The sequence below is a fragment of the Schistocerca gregaria genome, chromosome 5, assembly GCF_023897955.1.
Source record: "Schistocerca gregaria isolate iqSchGreg1 chromosome 5, iqSchGreg1.2, whole genome shotgun sequence".
Classification (NCBI taxonomy): Eukaryota; Metazoa; Arthropoda; class Insecta; order Orthoptera; family Acrididae; genus Schistocerca; species Schistocerca gregaria.
Window position 1 is genome coordinate 310,289,801 of NC_064924.1, and position 23,311 is coordinate 310,313,111.

The window sequence follows — 23,311 nt, forward strand, 5'->3', positions numbered from 1 at the left end:
AAACTCCACTGATCACCTTCCCATTTTCTATAATAACGCAGAATTTCATACCAGTATAAATTTTCCGAATAAATGTTACTCTTTTTTTTAAAAAAAAAAAAAAGGTTTATTTAACAAGGAAAAATTTTAGGACTGGTGCTATGGATAATTGATATTTTGGTTTTTTACTCTCTTATTAGTAAAAAAATAAGGAAACAAGTATTATAACCGAGACCAAACGATACCGAAAAATGCCGTTTATTCGGAACTAAAATACTGATATCGGTTTTAACCGGCTGGCTTTTTCCATCCCTAGCATGGCGTCACATTGGAAGTCTAAGGATATGCAACATCGTACTAGGGTACGGTTTGGACCTAACGAATGTTCTGAATTGTGAATTGTCGAAACACACTGTTGAGATCACTGTATAGACACGTCCCGAAAGCTTGGAAAAAAACCTTTATCTGCTTCGTTTTCATGACTTAACCACCGAACCGGTAATGAGATAGTTTAAGCCCAGAGGGAAAACATAGCTAATTTAGAAAGTCGACGCCTACTCTTGATGAAGTAGGGACTGGAGCATTTTTTTTTTTTTTTACGTTAGTGAACACAAACCAAGTTTAAGAAATTTCTAAAACAACCTTTGCATCTTTTATTCAAGTTTGCTTTTTATTATCTTTTTAAGTGTTACTGATATTTTTAAAAATGTTATACGTGAGTGCGATGCAAACGACGCTTGTGCTAAGATCGGCCACTCAGTATTTATTGATTATTCTTTGGCAGTGAGAATCGAGTGTTTACTCATGCTCGAGTTTCTGAAATTTGTTCCGAAGCATATCGTAAAATAAATAATAATAATACGTTTCTTAAAACTTTCCCAAGGTGATGGTTTTAAATACAGTTCTCTGGCCTGCACTCGGATTTTATTATCATATCTAACCAATATTTCACCGTAAAATTTAAGCAGCCTCGCCAGGTAGTTCGGCAGTTTTTATTAAAATTTCAGAAACTGCGAGTACGAGTAAGCATTGGATTCGCATTGTCAACGAATAATTAATAAACGCTGAGTTGCCGACCTCCCTACAAGCGTTGTCTGCATCCCACACACGCGTGCCATATTTAGAAATACAATTGACAGTCAGAAAGATAATACAGATCACTGATGAAATAAAAGATGTTCCATTCTTAATTTTGTTTTTATTTTCCAAATCAGTCTATATCCTGCCCATAGTGTTAAGACTATCTCCACATCGAAGTTAATCAAAATCAGTCCAGCGATTTAGTCGTGAAAACTTGATGTTATTTTCGCATTTATCATATTAGGGTGGAATAGCTTCCCTACTCACTGTCACTCACCGTAACAAAAGTTCTGATAAGCGAGTGCGGCCCAGTATTTGTACAATGCATAATCAGTGTCTCGGTTCGCAAAGGCAATGGGTTATTCTACATGTGTTAGCTTTCTACTTGTAGCGTCCCGCTATGTACTGACTTTGCCCTCTCATTTATGTAAATATGCATTTGATATGCAAGAAAAATAGTTAACTCACAGGATTAGGGTTTGAATCCGACTCTCCTTCCTATGTAACATCGCAGTAGTGACTGAGATTACCTAGTGAAACGTCCCCTTAGAAAAATTATACATGACTGTGCTTAAACTGACACACAATATTTTTAGCGCAACGCAATCTGACTTCCAAAAATCCCTACGAAAGAATGGCCCTGATTAACATAAACCTATACGTTTCACAAATCACTTACCTCACAAAAATCTTCGTTACTCAAGCTACTGCAATACAGCGAGCGCCACTACCGCCAGCTAAATAAAAGATTCAAACTACTGAAGGCACTAACTACTGATAGGCATAGTTAGCAAATGAAAGATTTTAATACAGAACAAACAGTGTATTTACCTTAATAGTCAAAATATATATGGTAGTTCATGACATCCAGTCTTACAAATTACAAAACTCCGCCATTTCTCTCCTCACATCCACCACTGCTGGCAGCTCGCCTCCAACCGCGCAACGCTTCGCGCTGTTAGCATCCAGCTGCCGCTGCCCAACACTACAATGGCGAGTATTACAACAATGCCAACCAGCCACAGACTGCACACAGCACAGCCAGTGATTTTTATACAGAGCGCTACGTGGCAGCGGCGTTACCAATAAAAAAAAAAAATGTAAACAGCCTACTTTCACTAGCACAATGTCTTACAAAATAGCGGTCGTCCTACCCTTAGTAGCACCTGAAACCTGATACCATGCAGAGAAGAATTCCTTATTACTAATACTCCCGGCATCTCAACAGGTGATTTCCTATCCACCAAGGTGCGTGTGACTCATGCAGTTAAGTCATGTAAATAGCAAGATGTCACCCAAGCTACGTCGAATACGAGAGAGGCTGAATACAAAGATCGATAAGGTTCGTGGTAAAGCACACACTGTGAATGACTGAATACGCGAAAGCAACAGTACAGCCCCACAGCGATATTTCGATCTACAGCTGCAAGATTTAGGCTCACGTCGTTCTCACTACTCTTCATTCTTAACGTGTGAAAAATTTGTATTTACACCTCAGGATAGAGTAATATCTTTAAATTTACAATATCACCGAAAGAAATAACATAATTTACGATGCTATAGTCAGCTTTCAATCAGAAACCTCTAAGTAAACTACGAGCTCTTATTTTACTGCGTGAAAGATGCGACCCGATACCTATTAGCGGAATGATCCTAACTAAAAGGTGCCAAATCAGCCAAACCACGAAAACTAACCCACATCACAACCAATAAATTGTAATGATCTCATCTGAGTCTTTACGCATTGTAGTGTCTGCATAACAGCACGGACCTTCGCCCAGTAAAGACTTTCCCCTCAACATCGGAACACAGCACAGACTCGGCTAGCCATCCAGAATCAAAAACCGGTAGCATAATGATGAATTTCACTTAAGAGGCAAAGAAACTTGTACACCTGCCAATATCGTGTAGCGCCCCAGCGAGCACGCAGTAGTGCCAAAACACGACGTGGCATGGACGACTAATGTTTGAAGTAGTGCTGGAGGGAATTGGCACCATGGATCCTGCAGGGCTGTCCATAAACCCGCAGGAGTACGATGGGGTGAAGATCTCTTCTGAACAGAACGTTGCAGGCATCTATGCTCAATGACGTTCATATCTGGCGAGTTTGATGGCCAGCGGAAGCGTTGAAAGTCAAAAGAGTGTTCCTGGAGCCACTTTGTAGCAATTGTCGACGTGTGGGATGTTGCATTGTCCCGCTGGAATCACCTAAGTCCGTCAGAATGCACAATAGACATGAATGGATGCAGGTGATCAGACAGGATGCTTACGTACGTGTCACCTGTCAGAGTTGTATCTAGATATATAAGTGGTCCCATATCAGTCCAACTGCACACGTCCCACACCATTACAGAGCCTCAAACAGCTTGAACACTCCCCTGCTGACATGTAGATTTTCTTTATACCCGTCAGGTCCATCTATTCGATACAATTTGAAACGATACTCGTCCGAGTAGGCAACATGTTTCCAGTCATCAAGTCCAATGTCGGTGTTGATGGGCCAAGGTGAGGCGTAAAGCTTTGCATCGTGCAGTCATCAAGGGTACACGGGTGGCTCCGAAAGCCCATGTCGATGATGTTTCGTTGAATGGTTCGCACGCTGACACTTGTTGATGCCGCAGCATTGAAATCTGCAGCAATCTGCACTTCTGTCACGGTGAACGATTCTCTTCAGTCGTCATTGGTCCAGTTCTGGCAGGATCTTTTTCCAGCCGCAGCGATGTCGCAGATTTGATGTATTACCGGATCCCTGATATCCACGGTACACTAGCAAATGGTTGTACGGGAAAATCCCGACTTCATCGCTACCTCGGAGATGCTGTGTCCCGTCGCTCGTACGCCGAGTATAACACCACGTTCAAACTCACTTAAATGTTGATAATCTGGCATTGAAAATGGTTCTGAGCACTATGGGACTTAACATCTATGGTCATCAGTCCCCTAGAACTTAGAACTACTTAAACCTAACTAACCTAAGGTCATCACACAATACCCAGACATCACGAGGCAGAGAAAATCCCTGACCCCGCCCGGAATCGAACCCGGGAACCCGGGCGTGGGAAGCGAGAACGCTAGCGCACGACCACGAGATGTGGTCAATCTGCCATTGTAGCAACAGTAACACACATATTGTGTTATATAGGTGTTGTCGAGTGCAGCGCCATACTCTGCCTGTTCTACGCCTCTGTATTTGAATAAGCATGGCTGTACCAATTTCTTCGGCGCTTCAATGTATATTTCAAACGACCACAACGTAATGGCCAGCAACCCACGAAATGTTCCCATTACTCGAAAGCAGGAACTGAAAATAGTGCACAAAAGTGCAAATACCCACTGCCTCCACTGTGTGTCTTGTTTCCACTCGCGCACAGTATATGATGTTGCCAATAGTAGCGTCCCCGTTACCTCGTTGGCATGAACTTTGCATTCAGTGCTACTCGGTTCTGGCTATAGTTTTGCTGTCCGTCAATGTAGTTATCAGTTCACATTGATATAAAGCAGTATTGATACGTTTACTGACGTAGAGTTGCCCGATAAATTTACGGGTTCAGCGAGTGCAACGGAGGAGCGGCACAACGACGCAATGGTCAGATGTCCCCGCACTGACGGCAACCGCATCACAGTTCTTCTGTGTCTGAGAACTCTCGCGTTACTCTGTTTCGTGTGTTTTACATACGGCTTCACCGTTGTGAAGGTATTTTCGCAGAAACAAGAGTGACTGTGGTGTCAAACCGAATAAATCATAATTACATAATTGCTCTGTAAGGTATCTCTGCCCGCCCGGTTAGCCGTGCGGTCTAATGGACGGCTTTCCGGACTGGGAAGACGCGCCTGGTCCCCGGCACGAATCCATCCGGCGGACTTGTGTCGACGCCCGGTGACCCGGCCAGTCTGTGGATAGTTTTTAGGCGGTTTTCCATCTACCTCGTCAAAAGCGGGCTGGTTCCCCTTATTCCGCCTCAGCTACACTATGTCGGTGATTGCTGCGCAAACAAGTTCTCAACGTACGTGTACACCACCATTACTCCATACGCAAACATAGGGGTTACACTCGTCTGGTGTGAGACGTTCCCTGGGGGGTCCATCGGGGGCCGAACCGCACAATAACCCTGCGTTTGGTGTGGAGCGGCGGAGGGGTGAACTGGACTGCGGTAGTCGTCGTGGGGTTGTGGACCACTGCGGCTGCGGCGGGGACGAACCTCTCCGTCGTTTCTAGGCCACCGGTTAGCAACAGTACAACACAACACAAGGTATCTCTGAATAGCCTCTAGAAGTTTGTCAGTAGAGTTCTGGTTCATCCGGTTAGTTCCTTTGACGCATCATGTGGTTGTAACGCAACAATGCGGTTTTCACTCTCGCGATTGACTGTGGTCAAATGTTCTCATTTTAAATGTGCTAGTCTGTTCCTTACATCCTTCTTGCTTTGTCCGGAACGTTAGGTTTTGCCTCGAAGGTAGCAGAATTCCCTCCTTTCGTGTACTACATGACCCGCAATGTCGATGTTAAGTTTGTTGCCGTTCTCATTTCTGCTACTCATCGGCAGCATCATACACATATGTGACAAAAGTCATGCCGTACCTCCTAATATCGTATGGGAGCTCCTTTTGCCGGTTGAAGTGAGACACTCGAGGTAGCATGGACTCAAATGTTAGAAGTCCCCTGTAGAAATACTGAACCATGCTGCCTCCGTAGCCGTCCATAATTGCGAAAGTGTTGCTGGTGGAGGCTTTCGTGCACGGACTGACCTCTAAATTATGCCCCATTAAAATTTTATGGGATCCACGTAGGGGCAACCTTGGGGGAGGGGGAATCATTAGCTCGAATTACGTTCTTCAAACAAATTACGAAGAATTTTGAGCTAGTGACATGGCGTGTTCTCATCCATAAAAATTTCTTCGTTGCTTGGGAACATGGACATCTGCAAATGGTCTCCAACAAGCCGAACATAGCCATTTATGGTCAATGATCTGTTCACTTCGACCAGAGAATCCAGTCCATTTCATGTACACACAGCCCGCACCAAATGTTCAATTGTGTGTGAATTACTAAGGGACCAAACTGCTGAGGTGATCAGTCCCTAGACTTACACACTTCTTAAACTAACTTACGCTAAGAACAACACACGCACACACCCATGCCCAAGGGAGGACTCGAACGTCCGGATGGAGGGGCCGCGAAATTCGTGACATGGCGCCTCAAACCACGTGGCCACTCCGCGCTGCCTGCTCACACCATTACGGAGCCACCGCCAGCTTACACGTTGCCTTGTTGGTAACTTGGGCCCATGGCCTCGTCGTGTGTGCATCACATTCGAACCTTATCATCAGCTCATTGGAATCGGAACTCATTTGACTAGGCCATGGTTTTCCAATCGTATAGGGTCCAACGGATCAACCGACCTGGTCTTAATCCGAGGAGAGGCACTGCAGGCAGTTTTGTGCTGCTAGCAAAGGCACTCACGTCGGTCATTTGCTGCCATAGCCCACTGAAGCCAAATTTCGCCGCAATATTCTGACGAGTACGTTCTTCGTACGTCCCACATTGACTTCTGCGATTATTTCGCGCAGTTGCTTGTCTGTTATCACTGAAAAGTCCACACCAGCTCCACTGCTCTCGATCCTTACGTGAACGCCGTCGACCACTGCGTTGTCTGTGGTGAGAGGTAATGCCTGAAGTTTGGTGTTCCCGGCAAATCGTTCCCTAAAGATTACAAAAATGGAATTGTTCATGCGTCTAGCTCCACCTGCCTCTCCGCTTTCAAAATCTGTTAATTCCCGTAGTGCGGCCGTAATCATGTTACTGTACCATATTAAATAAAATCGTCACCACTTCTGAACGGTTTGCATTACGACGTTCAAACTGGGAATAAGTATGCGGTTGCATGGTTTGATTTAGCGACAAAGCTCACCTTCATTTGGATGGGTTCGTCAATAAGCAAGATTGTGGCATTTGGGGGACTGAGAATCCGCATTTCACGATCGCGTAGTCTCTTCACCCTCAGTTGGCCGGTGTGCCGGTGCGGTTCTAGGCGCTTCAGTCTGGAACCGCGTGACCGCTACGGTCGCAGGTTCGAATCCTGCCTCGGGCATGGATGTGTGTGATGTCCTTAGGTTAGTTAGGTTTAAGTAGTTCTAAGTTCTAGGGTATTGATGACCACAGATGTTAAGTCCCAGAGTGCTCAGAGCCATTTGAACCATTTTTCTTCATCCTCGACGGGTGACTGTGTGGTGTGCAGTTGATCTCATCCCTATTATCCAAAGTGACCCTGACAAGATGTGGTTCATGTCAGACGGAGATCGATCTCATCGAAGCAGGAGAGTGATGTTCTGGAGGAGCACTTGGGTACCGGATTCTGGCTCTGGGGTACGCAGAGGCCACTGTCACGGGCGTCGATTGGCCGCCATATTCTCCGGATCTAAATACATGCGACTCCCTTTTCTGGGGCTATATTAAAGGCAAGATATACAACCAAAACCACTGCCAAACTGAAAATAACCATCCAGGATGTCGACAACTTCGATGTTCCGACTCTTCAGCGGTTTATGTAGAATTTCGCTATTCTTCTGCGCCACACCATCGCCCATGATGGCAGACATATCGAATATGCCAGAGCCTAAATCCGAATATCTATAGTGACGTTTAAATGGTTCAAATGGCTGAGCACTATGGGACTTAACTTCTGAGGTCATCAGTCCCCTAGAACTTAGAAGTACGCAAACCTAAGTAACCTAAGGACATCCATGCCCGAGGCAGGATTCGAACCTGCTACGGTAGCGGTCGCGTGGTTACAGACTGTAGCGCCTAGAACCGCTTGCCCACTCCGGCCGGCAGTGACGTTTACATGTTGAATAAAGTGCGTGCACGCCGTAGTTTGCAACTAATTTACTTTTTTTGCATGTAGTTCAATAATTGTCAACCTGTAGCGATCCCATTAATTTTGTCACCTCAGGATACGGTGGAAAGGTCCGCATTCACTTATGCTTCGAAAATGTTGAAGAAACACGTATAGCGAACGTGGTTAGTAACCCAGTGTTTCCCGATGCAGACGAAAGTCTGACAAGAAAATCTATCACTTAAGAGTCTGCCCAGTAGTTTATTTCAGACAGGCACGCATATATTTTCTTCGGTATAATACGCCTCCCGCGGTATAATTTCGCGCGCTGTCTACCCTGCGCCGTATAGAAGCAATACCCACGTACCGTAAAAGAGTCACAGAATGGCAGCTGGGCAGATTTTGTTTGCTCGCCCAGTATTCTCGCTGGCACTGACAATAAATACGCACTGCCGAGCAAACGCTGACAGACGCTTTTGCCGTAATGCTGTAATAATTGGCGGTTTACAAGTCGCACCGCACGCTACGATGGGCTGTAGCCTCGGAGCCCAGGCCAGGGACATCAAAGTCCTAATGACGTCAGTGCATATCAAAATTTGTATCCTCCGGCGAAGATCACAATTCTTTGTATAGTAATTGTTTTTGTCGAAGGTTAATCATCAACAGTACTCGAGTATATGAAAAGCATCCTAATTACAAACACAACTGTGATTTTTTTTCATTCTTCAGTTAGCCGAAACATAGCTCCTATTGCCGTTGCGAATGTATCCACTCCACTGTCTGCGTTTAAAATCGACATGGAGGTCTTACTAGAGATTGTGGTACATTTGCAGTACTATTGCCTCCACATTTGCGTACAGAGCTCTGGTGTACACGATCACTGAAATGATTTCTGTTGTGTAGTAGCAGTATCAGAAAATCACTACAAAAGCAGCTTCATCACAGATTTAAGCGAAGGTGTAATTAGTCTTAGTTGAAATAAACCAAAATGAGAGGAAGGAGAGAAATCCTAGGAGCGTGAACTGCATTCGCAAGTAGACTTTAATTATTTGATCTGACTGGAAATCCTAAAATATTTTGCTTGCACGCGAAGTCAGTAACCGGATCGAAATTATCTATTCAGTGTTCAGTGACGGTACTGGCACCAAAAAGGAAGAGCACTGAGGAAGAGATGTGAGGAATTCGTAAGGAGACATATGGTTAAACCGGCGTTTGAACAAGAAATTATTTTTGTTTGATACATATCTGGCGTAGTTACGCCCAAAAACTGATCTGAATACATGAGTAATACAAAAAGTTTTAGAGAGTAAATGTGAGGAATCCTTTGAATTATGTATGAATGGAATTTATTTATGCACGGATTGTGAAATGGACATACTGAGACTGGAAATTCAGCTTTAAGAGTTTGTGATTTGGATTTGCACTCACGGTAATACGAGGGATGAGACTGATCGCAGGTGTTGCTTGTATGATGACTTCCTGAAAAGCAATACCTCTGAATTTTTATGGAAACTCTTAAACGTTTTTTAATAGCGTGTAGCGTGTAACATGGCGGTGTGTAACGTAACTGTGGGTGCGTCAGAAACAGCGAGCAGCATTCGATTTTCGAATTCGAACAGTTCATAAAAATTAGTTATTATGGCTAACACTGGGCATATTCGGAAAGTAAGGTCCGATTAGGCGCGAAATGGAAACCACTGCGAAAATCCGATGGACCTTTGCACAGATGTTTAAGGCAGTGTCTTTAGTGTGCCTGCCGATTGCTTCACATCACTGTTTTCAATTCAGAGTGTAAAGTGATCACGTAGAAATGTCTAAAACAATAGTGTCTCCCGCCAAGTATGTGGATTTAATGAAAGATTTCGCCTGAAGCTATGCAGCCCACGTAACATACATGTCATGCGTTTCTTTCTTCAAGACAATTTTCAGCTGCATTCTGCAAAGGCAACGAAGACGCTCATGCAGCGTTCTCGATTGGAAGTGTTTGATCACCCACAATAAAAGTGGCTCCCTCCGTTGTTCATCTCTGCTCATACGAACCTCTGGCTACGAAATCAGTATTTTGGCACAAACAACGAAAGACAGACCTGCGCAGAGAATTAGCGGAGAGCACAGGCGGCTGCTTTCCGTGACGAGGGTACTGGAAAGTTTGTACAACGCCACGACTGATGTCTAAGTCGGAGCGACGACTATTTGGAGAGGTAGCTGGAGGGTGTGGCTAACTGTTGCGAATAAAAGTTTCGCTGTGGTTTTCATTTCGCGATCGATCGGACCTTATTTTCCAAACAGCCCTCGTACTAAATACAGTCGTAGGTTAAAGAATGTATTTTATTAATTTAAAAACAGTTACTCAACAAAGAATATCGTACTACTTACGACTGTTTTTAATATTCGAAGAGTTCGTCCACATATGGACTCCCCTCTCTTTTAGCACGACAATGACAGGCCACACATCAGCTCCGAGACATCTGCAGCGATCTGGCGCCTTGTGTTCACCCTCATCAGTCACCCTTTCATAGTCCCGACTTGGCTCATTCCAATTTTCGACTTCTTTCCAAGACTTAAAAAACGCCTTCGAGTATTTCACTTTGTTAGTGATGAAGCAGTGCAAGCAGAGGTGAGATTGTGACTCCGTCAACACAGTCAAACATTCTACAGTGTCGGTGTAATTAAGCTGATCTCTCGTCGGCGGGAATGTCCCAGAGTGACTACGTTGAGAAATAAATATGTAGACTTGAAGAATAAAGATGCATAATGTTAAAAACGTTTATTGAATTTAGAAAGCATTAAGAGTCTTTGCATAAAAAATTCATAGCCGTTGCTCTTCAACACGTGCTCGTTGGAGAGGACTGAAGAATAGCGCAACGGATGGGATAACTGGATTCCATCAGTGTGTGGTGGTTTCAGCAAAGGAAACGTTAGGCTTGAGAGACAGCTTTTATATGTTCAGCTTCGTATTTTGTGGTATATTAGAGCACCACTGAGAACGAGGTGATCAACAGTGGATAACTTACTTCTGTTCCTATTTGATTGGTGAACGCTGATGTTTGGTGAGTGTATACAGATAGTTCGTTCGTGAGAGTTCTTACGGGAGTGGTGAAAGTATGTCGAATAAAGTGATGGTCAGAAGCTCTTTGAGCAGAAATGTATGTACGTTCTCAGCTGTGAATCTGATTAATGTTGAATCTTTGCGAGGAATTACTTGGGTGATGTTTCTGGTTAATAAGGACATCTTTATTTCGGAACTACGTGATTTAGGATGGAGATATTTAGCATCTGTGTAAGACACATGTCCGTGAAAGAGTGGGAAAGGTTTTTGTGGTAAGGTCTTATGGGACCAAACTGCTCAGATCATCGGTCCCTAAGCTTATGCTTATGCACTACTGAATCTATCTTATACTAAACTGCGCTAAGGACAACACACACACACACACACACACACACACACACACACACACACACACACACATGCCCGAGGGAGGACTCGAACCTCTGACGGGGATAGCCACGCGGACCTTGACAAGGCGCCTCGGACCGCGCCGCCGCCACGCGCGTCCACAGGTTTTTATGAGATTGGCTATCAATGAAATGACAGGTTCACTCTATAGACTGAAGTATAGTTCTAACACTCATTGTCGATCAACTAATTGTGGATATTAACGTGTATACATTCTGGGCCCGTCTTTTAGTTCTCACACGCAGTGTCGATCAACTAATTGTGGACATGAATGTGTGTCGATTGTCGGTATGGGTGGTAATGAGAGCTGCTCACGCCGCTCCACCGATGGTGTGAAGTCCATTTCTGGGTGGCGGGTAATCCAGTATTGGTAGAGCTTTAACAGGATGTGTTAGCTGAGTGTTCAATCCATACATCGAAGAAGCAATGACGGAAATAAAAGAAAGGTTCAAAAGTGGAATTAAAATTGCAAGTAAAAGAACCACAATGTTTGCTAATGTCATTGTTATCCACAGTGAAGGAGAAGAAGAATTACAGGATCTGCTGAACGGGATGAACAGTATAATGAGTAGGTTGTTTCTCAGACTGCTGGCAGCGAGACGGTATTGATCCATAAGATGATTATGGCTGCTTATCCTCTTTCTGGTACTAACTTCACGCAGTACTGGAAGTTCTGACGTTTGGTCAGAGGGTGGTGTGTAGGAAAGTGGAGAAGGCATATGGTACGAAAATCTTTGTACTGCCGTATGTGTGGTCAGTGGACGTACGAAATAGGACTGCGCTGGTCGGTGGGAGAGTCGCTGACGACAGTAGAAAAAGCTCAGTGCTGGAGGTACAAACACTCATTCATAAAGCTGTATGGGTAGAGGTCGGCATGACAAATCCTGATTTACTGAAGTCCAGCGATGTCGCCTAAGTGGCTGTGTCAGTGAACAGCAAAATCCTCTGTCACTAAGGCTACAAAACTTTGTCACACAGCGAAGTCTGTGACTACCATCATGGCAGAGACGACTGTCGCTGACTCCAGCCTACTTACTAATTTATATGAACTGACGTCGTCGGGCGATGAAGATGTAACAATTATTTTACTATCCGTCCAATCTATACATACACACTGGGTCTTTAGTAAGCTTGATGAGCAGACTGTTGTCAGTCAACCGAAATCGGTTATCAGAAAAATGTAATTTAATGTGGTTTTGCGATCGAGACTATTAAAAGATTGTTAATGACTTAATTATGGCGCTGTGACAACAGCCCTCATCACTGACGAGTGAGTGCGGATAAGAGAACAGCACTTCCCATATAAAAATAGATCGGGACGGATTCTAAACCCTTCCCCTTACCGTGTCGTCCGTAATTTTCTCTTTGCATTGACATGCTGGCGCCTGTGATGTCATTGGTGTTCATTCCATAGCAAAATAAGGTAACATTTATATTCCACATCGTGTTCATGCATTTCAACTATGTACAGAGCTGCAGGCATCCTTATACAGGGTGGTTAGCGAGATTTTAGACTGTCGGAAAGCGAAATATCATGCAACAACAGTCCGATATTTATCAAACATCTGGTAATATTCTCCACGTTTAGATTATAAGGACAGAGTAAACTATTCCTGGCACTCATTCGATTACGAACTAGTGGCCATCATTAATGTAAGTATAACATGAGGCACCCACAAGCAGAAATACACTTTCGTATTCGCTGTGGCATGGCACCTGCCTTCAAACGTCATATTGCGAAACTTCTTACCATGTCTGAAGCACATGCTTTCGGATGTTCATGTGTCTGCTCGTCGGGTCACGAAGTTTACTAGCTGGAAGCTGGTGTGAAAATATACTTCTTCTCATAAAATCCCACACATGTTCCCCGTGAGTGACAAATCAGGGAACCGGGAAGGTCAGTACGTTTGTGAACTGCAGCGTGGGGTCTTGAATTATGATGGTGGCTTAGGCCATTTGATTCCCTATTCGTGAAGGATATGAGAACAGAGTAAACCTTTCTTGGCACAACATTCGAACTGCCTTCAAGGTTCAGTCACATTCAGGATCAGTCACATTCAGTAGGTCCCCACACCTTGATTACAGCAGTTGAAGCCGTATTGCTTTTCCCTATGGCCAGACAGCACGTCGTCTACGTTGGCGTCGACCTGACCGCCGCAAACAGAAGCGAAACTCGTCGGCGAACTCCACAGAACTCCACTCAGAATACCAATTCACTCTGTCTCAACTCCATGGAATTTCTGTTATCAACGCTAAGAAACGCATGGAAACTCAAGATCTCAACACATGTTTTAGTAATCTGCTTCAGATGGTTAGTGGTGGAGCTCTACATGTAACTTCAGCCAAGATATCATCTGTTGTTATCAGTATATTCGTCAGAGCCAGTGCAACAATCCTACAGTTTTCTCATGGTTTAGTCTTTTTAGGAAGGACCCCTGAGTATTCTCCACGCCCCACCTTTCTGCTCACTCCATATAGTCACCCCATTTTCTTCAGTCAGCGCACTACAGCCAACAGTCTATGCCATCTGTCGGTGTGATGCTCCCATGTCCCTCATCCCCAGCATTCAAGCTTTCCAAAAGTCATAAAGATGACTTTAAGCTCCACATACACGTACTCTGGGCACGCTGTTTTAAGATCTTCAACTAAAACGTATCAGAGCGTTATACACGCTCAACAGCTATCATGTACACACACCATTCTTCATCTGGATTTTTTTCTATACTACACATACTGAACATAAGGTTACGTAAGGATGAAATTTTAATCAGGATATACGATGCGCATCGAAATACTGGAGTATCATTTTGGTATTGGTCTTTCAAGGTGTTCATGGTATCACACTTTCCATTTTGTCACTATATTTTCATCTGCTTCTTTTATTACGCCGTCACAGGAACTAATCGTCCTCATAATGACAGATATGCAATCGAATACTGTTTGATGAGTGTTTCATAGGCCGTACTTTCAATTCACACGGCTTATTACCTGTCGTGTACTGTGAAGATTTATTAAATATCGTGCTTCTTCAGGATCCTTTAAGTTAACCCGTTACTGTTATAGAAAATGATAAAAAAGCATGCACCTTTTTCCTTTTTTGTGCACAGTGCGTAAAAATTTCGGGAAAGCCATATTTCAAAAACACCAAGAGCTGCTGATGAAATAAGTCTTGAATAACAGCCAGTTTCTGTCATCCGATCGTCATCAGAAGGAAAAATTGTTTACATAAGCCTGTGTGGCAAAGTTTTTACTGTTGTGTCAAAACTAAAACTGACAGCAGATTCAGTGACACAGAATCGTTTCTTATTTTAATTTTGTCGGCACAGTATGAACTATGTTATACAAATAACTTCAACGAAACATGTCTCAGAGATAAAAAGAAAAAGAAAACTGTGTTTTGTTTAAGGCGGGTTTCTCCAGAAACAAATCTATTTGTAAGCAAACACGGACAGAAACGCTCCAACCTCAAGATGCTTAATGTAATTAATTTTTTCTGCTTGACGATGAGTTTTTGATAGGAACTAGTAGATAATAAAGGCTTACTTCATTATCAGCTGTTATTGCTTCTAAAATACGACATTCACCAAACATCTTTTTTCTCGTTTTCGGGAAAAGTAGGGTTGGGAGGGTTGGTTCAAATGGTTCAAATGGCTCTGAGCACTACGCGCCTTCTGAGGTCATCAGTCGCCTAGAACTTAGAACTACTTAAACCTAACTAACCTAAGGACATCACACACATCATGCCCGGGGCAGGATTCGAACCTGCGACCGTAGCGGTCGCTCGGTCCCAGACTGTAGCGCCTAGAATCGCACGGCCACTCCAGCCTGCAGGGAGGGAGGGTTGCTCGCCTCACCAGCGCCTTCACTTTGCACGTTGGCTCAAGAAGAAAGAAAACAGCTTGATTAGTCTCCTCCAACGAACTACTGAGTACTTGCAGAGTGCAGTCCTTCGCAGTGTGAGCAATCATTTGCACTCCAGTGCAGTTAGGGGACTCTAAACAACCTCCTCTTAGAGAAGTACAGACGCGAGGAAATCGTGCAACTTTAAACGTAGCCAAAGCCAGAGCGCAATGAAAACCGTCCCTGAGGTGTTTAACTGAAATTTTATATGCTGATTTGACAGAAAATCCCAAGAAGTTTTGATTTTACGTTAAGTCAGTGAACGGATCAAACCCATCTCTCCAGACACTCTGTGATCATAATGGCAACTAAATGAAGGGTGTCACACAAAATACCGAAATACTAAAGACCTTTTTTCCCAACTTTTTCGCTGAGCAAGATAATAGCGCTATTCCACCTTTAAATTGTTGCACTGTCAAAATCGCGTAAATCGAGATAAGTGACCGGGGGGGGGGGGGGGGGAGGGAGGTGTAAAATGAACTGAAATCACTGAAAAGGCAACTGGATATGATAGGCCACCCATAGGATTCTACAAAGAGGACTTCTACAGCAGTGTTCCGTCGGTCACTGGAGGGGCGAAGCATGTAGACTGCAGAGACTGGAAAACTGGACAGATAATTTCCGTTTCCAGGAATGATCGTCAAACAGACACACAATACTGTATCGGCGACCTCAGTAAGATGAAGAATTTTGGAACACGTTTTGTACACATGCATTATGACATTTCCTCTTTTCGAATCAGCATGGACTACGCAAATAGCGATCGTGTGAAACTCGACCTGCTCTGTTCTTCCACGAGACCTGAAAGGTAACAGCTACCGGTGCCAAGGTTGGAGCCGCCTCCCTTGACTTTCTTCCGATCGACATAATTCCGAATCGTCCCCTGATAAAAAAGTAATCGAGAGTAAGAAGTACTAGACCAGCCTTGGATTGAAGAGTTCCTACCAACGGGAACACAGTACGGTATTCTTAGCAAAGAGGGAGTGTCTCACGATAGATACTTTTCTCTGCGTATTCACTGATCAGCTGGAACATATGACCACCGATCTACTATCGATATAAACCCGTACAGGCGACAGCAGCGTTACCTGGCGAGGAATGTCTACAAGTCAGACACATGCACGGTACGTGTAGTATCAGTAAGCGATCTGCCCGTGTGCATAATGCGGAAGGTGCACAATCTCTCTGATTTTGTCCGAGGGCAGATTCCGATGTCCCGGAGGCTCGGCACGAGCTTTCCGGAAACTGCACGACCTGTCGGTTGTTCCAGGAGTGCTTTGGTGAGTGTCTTCAACAAGTGGCGAAGCCAATGTGAGACGACTTCCAGACGTCGTGGGGACGTGCGGCCACCCTTCATTACAGATGTCAGACGTCGTAGGCTGGGCAGACTAGTAAAACAGGACAACCGTCGAACTGTGGCGAAACTAACACCGGACGTTAATGCTGGGCAGAGTACAAGTGTTTCTGAACACACAGTGCACCGAACACTTCTAACGAGGGGCTTCCTCTGCCGGCGATCCATGCGTGCACCAATGTTAACATCACGACATCGGCAGCTACGACTGAAATGGGCAAGTGACCACCGACACTGGACGTTGGCGCAGTTGCAGAGCGTTTCATGGTCTGATGAATCCCGATATCTCCTTCATCATACCGATGGGAGGGCGACAATCCGTCGTCTTCCAGGAGATAAGCTTTTTGGCAACTGTACTGCGAGACGGAGACAAGTTGGTGCTAATTCCATTATGCTCTAGGGAACATTCACGTAGGGACCCGTGAGTCTAGTGCAAGGCGCTAACACGGCCAAGGAGTACCGTACACCCGTTGCAGACGACGCACACCCCTTCATGACGATCATACACTCCTGGAAATAGAAAAAAGAACGCATTGACACCGGTGTGTCAGATCCACCATACTTGCTCCGGACACTGCGAGAGGGCTGTACAAGCAATGATCACACGCACGGCACAGCGGACACACCAAGAACCGCGGTGTTGGCCGTCGAATGGCGCTAGCTGCGCAGCATTTGTGCACCGCCGCCCAGTGTCAGCCAGTTCGCCGTGGCATACGGAGCTCCATCGCAGTCTTTAACACTGGTAGCATGCTGCGACAGCGTGAACGTGAACCGTATGTGCAGTTGACGGACTTTGAGCGAGGGCGTATAGTGGGCATGCGGGAGGCCGGGTGGACGTACCGCCGCATTGTTCAACACGTGGGGCGTGAGGTCTCCACAGTACATCGATGTTGTCGCCAGTGGTCGGCGGAAGGTGCACGTGCCCGTCGACCTGGGACCGGACCGCAGCGACGCACGGATGCACGCCAAGACCGTAGGATCCTACGCAGTGCCGTAGGGGACCGCACCGCCACTTCCCAGCAAATTAGGGACACTGTTGCTCCTGGGGTATCGGCGAGGACCATTCGCAACCGTCTCCATGAAGCTGGGCTACGGTCCCACACACCGTTAGGCCGTCTTCCGCTCACGCCCCAACATCGTGCAGCCCGCCTCCAGTGGTGTCGCGACAGGCGTGAATGGAGGGACGAATGGAAACGTGTCGTCTTCAGCGATGAGAGTTGCTTCTGCCTTGGTGCCAATGATGGTCGTATGCGTGTTTAGCGCCGTGCAGGTGAGCGCCACAATCAGGACTGCATACGACCGAGGCACACAGGGCCAACACCCGGCATCATGGTGTGGGGAGCGATCTCCTACACTGGCCGTACACCTCTGGTGATCGTCGAGGGGACACTGAATAGTGCACAGTACATCCAAACCGTCATTGAACCCATCGCTGTACCTTCCTAGACCGGCAAGGGAATTGCTGTTCCAACAGGACAATGCACGTCCGCATGTATCCCGTGCCACCCAACGTACTCTAGAAGGTGTAAGTCAACTACCCTGGCCAGCAAGATCTCCGGATCTGTCCCCCATTGAGCATGTTTGGGACTGGATGAAGCGTCGTCTCACGCGGTCTGCACGTCCAGCACGAACGCTGGTCCAACTAAGGCGCCAGGTGGAAATGGCATGGCAAGCCGTTCCACAGGACTACATCCAGCATCTCTACGATCGTCTCCATGGGAGAATAGCAGCCTGCATTGCTGCGAAAGGTGGATATACACTGTACTAGTGCCGACATTGTGCATGCTCTGTTGCCTGTGTCTATGTGCCTGTGGTTCTGTCATTGTGATCATGTGATGTATCTGACCCCAGGAATGTGTCAATAAAGTTTCCCCTTCCTGGGACAATGAATTACGGTGTTCTTATTTCAATTACCAGGAGTGTATTTGCCGACGACAGTGGCAGTTTTTACCCTCAACAGCTCCCTATAGTACAGTGGAAGTTATTCCCTGTTGTCTTGATAGGTGTCCCATCAACCCGTTTCTTCTTCTTGTCAGTGTTTTCCGTATATTAACTTGCCTCTCAGATCTGTGCAGAAGCTCCTCATTCCTTACCTAATTTTCAAAATTCTTCTGCAGCACCACATCGTAAATGCTTGGACTCTCTACTGTTCCCGTTTTCCCATTGTCTATTTATCTCTGTCATACAATGCTGTGCTCCAAACGAACATTCTCAGAAGTTTTTTTCTCAAATTAGGGTTTATGTTTGATACTAGAAAACTTCTCTTCGCCAGTAATGCCCTTTTTGATAGTGATAGTCTGGTTTTTGTGTCCTCCTTGCTCCTCCGTCATGGGTTATCTTGCAGCCTAGGTAGCATAATTCTTTGAATTAATCTACTTCGTGATCGCCAATCGTGACGTTAAGTTTCTCGCTGTTCTCATTTCTGCTACTCATTACTTTCGTCTTTCTTCAGTTTAATTTCAGTCATATGCTGTACTCATTATACTGTTCATCACGTTCAGCACATCCTGTAATTCTTCTTCTCCTTCACTGTGGATAACAATGACATTGGCAAACATTGTGGTTCTTTTACCTGCAATTTTAATTCCACTTTTGAACCTTTCTTTTATTTCCGTCATTGCTTCTTCGATGTATGGATTGAACAGCAGGGGCGAAGGACTACAGTCCTGTCTTATACCCTTCTTAATCCGAGCATTTCGTTCTTCGTCTTCCATTCTTTGTTCCCTCTTGGTGCACGTACAAGTTGCAATTACCCGTCTTTCCTTATAGTTTACCACCATTTTTCTCAGAATTTCGAACATCTTGCGTCATTTTACATTGTCGAATGCTTTCTCCAGGTCGACAAATCCTATGAATGTGTCTCGAATTTTCTCCAGCTTTGCTTCGACTGTCAACAGAAACGTCAGTAGTTCCTCTCTAGTTCCTTTACCTTTCCTAAAGTAAGATTGATCGTCATATAACACTTCCTCAATTTTATTTTCCATTCTTCTGTATATTATTCCTGTCAGCAACTTGGACACATGAACTGTTATGCTGATTCTGCTATAATTTGCACTTCTCGGCTCTTTCAATTTTGGGAATTGTCTGGTTGATGTTTTACCGAAAATCTTATGGTATATCGCCATTCTCAGACATTACACACACCAAAATGAATAGTCGTTTTGTTGGCACTTCCCCAAATGATTACAGAAATTATGGTGGAAGGTCATTTTCCACTTCTGCCTTATTTTATGTTAAGTCTTCCAAAGCCCTATTAAATTCTGATTCTAATACTGGATGCCCTGTCTCTTACTTATCAACTTCTGTTTCTTCTTCTAACGCTCATCAGACAATTCTTCCCCCTCACAGAGGCCTTCAGTCTACTCTTTCCACCTGTTTGCTCTCTCTCTCCTCTGCATTTAACCGTGGTATTCCCATTGCACTTTTAATGTTACCACCTTCGCTTTTAATTTTACCGGAGGTTGTTTTGATTTTTCTATACGCTGAGTCAGTCCTTCCAACAATCATTTGTTTTTCGATTTCTTTCCGTTTGAATGCAGACATTTCGCCTTAACTTCCCTACACTCCCGATTTATTTCATTCCTAAGTGATTTGTGTTTATATATTCCTGAACCCTTTTCTTCTCTTTTTTTTTTACTTTCTTCTTTCATCGAGCAATTAAAGTACACTACTGGCAATCAAAATTGTTACACCACGGAGATGACGTGCTACAGACGCGAAATTTAACCGATCGGAAGAAGATGCTGTAATATGCAAATGATTAGCTTTTCAGAGCATTCACACGAGGCTGGCGCCGGTAGCGACACCTACAACGTGCTGACATGAGGAAAGTTTCCAAACGGTTTCTCATACACAAACAGCAGTTTACCTGGGTTGCCTTGTGAAACTTTGTTGTGGTGCCTCGTGTAAGAAGGAGAAATGCGTACCATCACGTTTCCGACTTTGATAAAGGTCGGATTGTAGCCTATCGCGATTGCGGTTTATAGTATCGGGACATTGCTGCTCGTGTTGGTCGAGATCCAATGACTGTTAGCAGAATATGGAATCGGTGGGTTCAGGAGGGTAATACGGAACGCCGTGCTGGATCCCAACGGCCTCGTATCACTAGCTGTCGAGATGACAGGCATCTTATCCGCATGGCTGTAACGGATCGTGCAACCACGTCTCGATCCCTGAGTCAACATATGGGGACGTTTGCAAGACAACAACCATCTGCACGAACAGTTCGATGACGTTTGCAACATCATGGCTGCCTCACAGACAGGAGCGCCTGCGATGGTGTACTCAACGACGAACCTGGGTGCGCGAATGGCAAAGTGTCGTTTTTTTTTTCGGATGAATCCAGGTTCTGTTTACAGCATCGCGATGGTCGTCTTGGCGACATCTCGGTGAACGCACATTGGAAGCGTGTATTTGTCATCACCATACTGGCGTATCACCCGGCGTGATGGTGTGGGGTGCCATTGGTTACACGTCTCGGTGACCTCTTGTTGGCATTGACGGCACTTTGGACAGTGGACGTTACACTTCAGATGTGTTACGACCCGTGACTCTACTCTTCATACGACCCCTGCGAAACCCTACATTTTAGCAGGATAATGCACGACCGTAAGTTTCAGGTCCTGTACGGGCCTTTCTGGAAACAGAAAATGTTCGACTGCTACCCTGGCCAGCACATTCTCCAAATCTCTCACCAACTGAAAACGTCTGGTCAATGGTGACAGAGCAACTGGCTCGTCACAATACGCCAGTCACTACTCTTGATGAACTGTGGTATCCTGTTGAAGCTGCGTGGACAGCTGTATCTGTACACGCCAGTCCAGCTCTGATTCACTCAGTGCCCAGGCGTATAAAGGCCGTTCTTACGGCCAGAGGTGGTTGTTCTGGGTACTGAATTCTCTGGATCTATGCACACAAATTACGTGAAAATGTAGTCACATGTCAGGTCCAGTGTAATATATTTGTCCAATGAATACCCGTTTATCATCTGCACGTCTTCTTGGTGTAGCAATTTTAATGGCCACTAGTGTATTTCTTCTGTTACCCATGGCTGGTTTGCAGTTACCTCCTTTGTAACTGCGTTTTTCTTTCAACTTCTGTGATTGTCGTTTTTAGAAATGCCAATTCCCCTTCAACTCAAGGGCCTACTGCTCCAATTTTCGCAAACGAGTGTCGGTGTGGGGAACAAGTCACGCTGCGGCCCAGCACAGTTCCGTAGACACGCCACTCTACCTCACTCCTGCCCCCACCCCAACGCCTGAGCTTGTCCCGCTGTGGGCGTGGCAGGGCGTGGCCGCCCCCAGCGTCCACGTGAGATGGGCCACGACTATCAGCCAGCTTCCCGCTGCCGACGCCACCAAAGCGTATCGATTGTGATGCGGCCAGCCTAGCCGGAGGCGAAGCCGGCTTTCAGGGCCAGACCGGCACGTGTGCCCCCGCGACAACACGCCCAAGCCCTTCTGATGGCCTTGTCATGAACACCTCATTCCTTGACTGCATCCTGGGAATTCAGGTCTGCCTGTTTTCCCGACAATGCTTTTTTCTTTTTTGGTTCATCAGTCTTCTCACTGATTTCACGTCACCCGCCACGAGTCTCTCTCTCGTGCTAACCTCGTGGTCTGGCGGTAGTACTAAAAACCTTCGTAACAAAAACCATCCTTATCAAAAATTTATATTTTTCAGGAGACCGAAAACACTTTCTAAATAGCTCTATAACGTCTTGCTGTCAATTAACCAGTGAAGAGCCAAAGAGACTGCTATTGGCATGCGTATTCAAATACAGAGTTATGTAAACAGGCAGAATGCGGAGCTGCGGTCGGCAACGCCTATATACGACATCAAAAGTCTCGGGCAGTTGTTAGATAGGTTACTGCATCTACAATGACAGATAATAAAGTCGCTGCTATAGTCGGGCCGACGAGGGATGGGACAAAGCATCTCCGAGATAGCGATGAAGCTGGGATTTTCCAGTACGACCATTTCACGAGTGTACTGTGAATATCAGGAATCCGATAAAACATCAAATCCCTGACATTGCTGCGGCCGGAAAAAGATCCTGCAAGAACGGGACCAGCGACGACTGAACAGAATCGTTCAATCTTCGTACATCCATATTTAAATTGGATAATGGTGGGACATCAGCTGGTATAATTTTTATAAAAAAATGAAACTCCTCCAGCTGTACTTCAGTTTTCATATTTATTTGGCTACTAGTTTCGACGTTGCGTCAACGCCATCGCACGCCCCTACACTTTGATGATATCAGTTGTGTGTGGCTGAGTACTAGAAGTCCGTGGCGAGTCAAATACGTGCTCCACACGGATGGCGGACAGTAACTAGTAGCCAAATGAATATGAAATCTTAAGTACAGCTGGAGGAGTTTCATTTTTAACACACACAAAAAAAGAATCGTTTAACGTGACAGAAGTGGAACCATTCACAAATTTCTGCAGATTTCAATGCTGAGCCATCAACAAGTGTCACCGTACGAACCATTCAACGGAACATCATCGATACGGTTTGCAGTAGGGTTTTGGAGCATATACTGTATTCAAACATTATGAATCACCTCGAAGAGAACGATCTATTGACACGTAATCAGCATGGCTTCAGAAAACATCGCTCTTGTGCAACGCAGCTAGCTCTTTATTCGCACGAAGTAATGGCCGCTATCGACAGGGGATCTCAAGTTGATTCCGTATTTCTAGAT

At 45.2% G+C, this 23,311-nt stretch overlaps 1 protein-coding gene across 1 annotated transcript in view; it reads left to right on the forward strand.

Annotated features, from left to right (window-relative positions):
• Window positions 1–23,311, forward strand: part of LOC126272568 (acetylcholine receptor subunit beta-like 1) — a 795,469-nt gene that overhangs the window by 618,604 nt on the left and 153,554 nt on the right. The gene's annotated exons all lie outside the window — the stretch shown is intronic.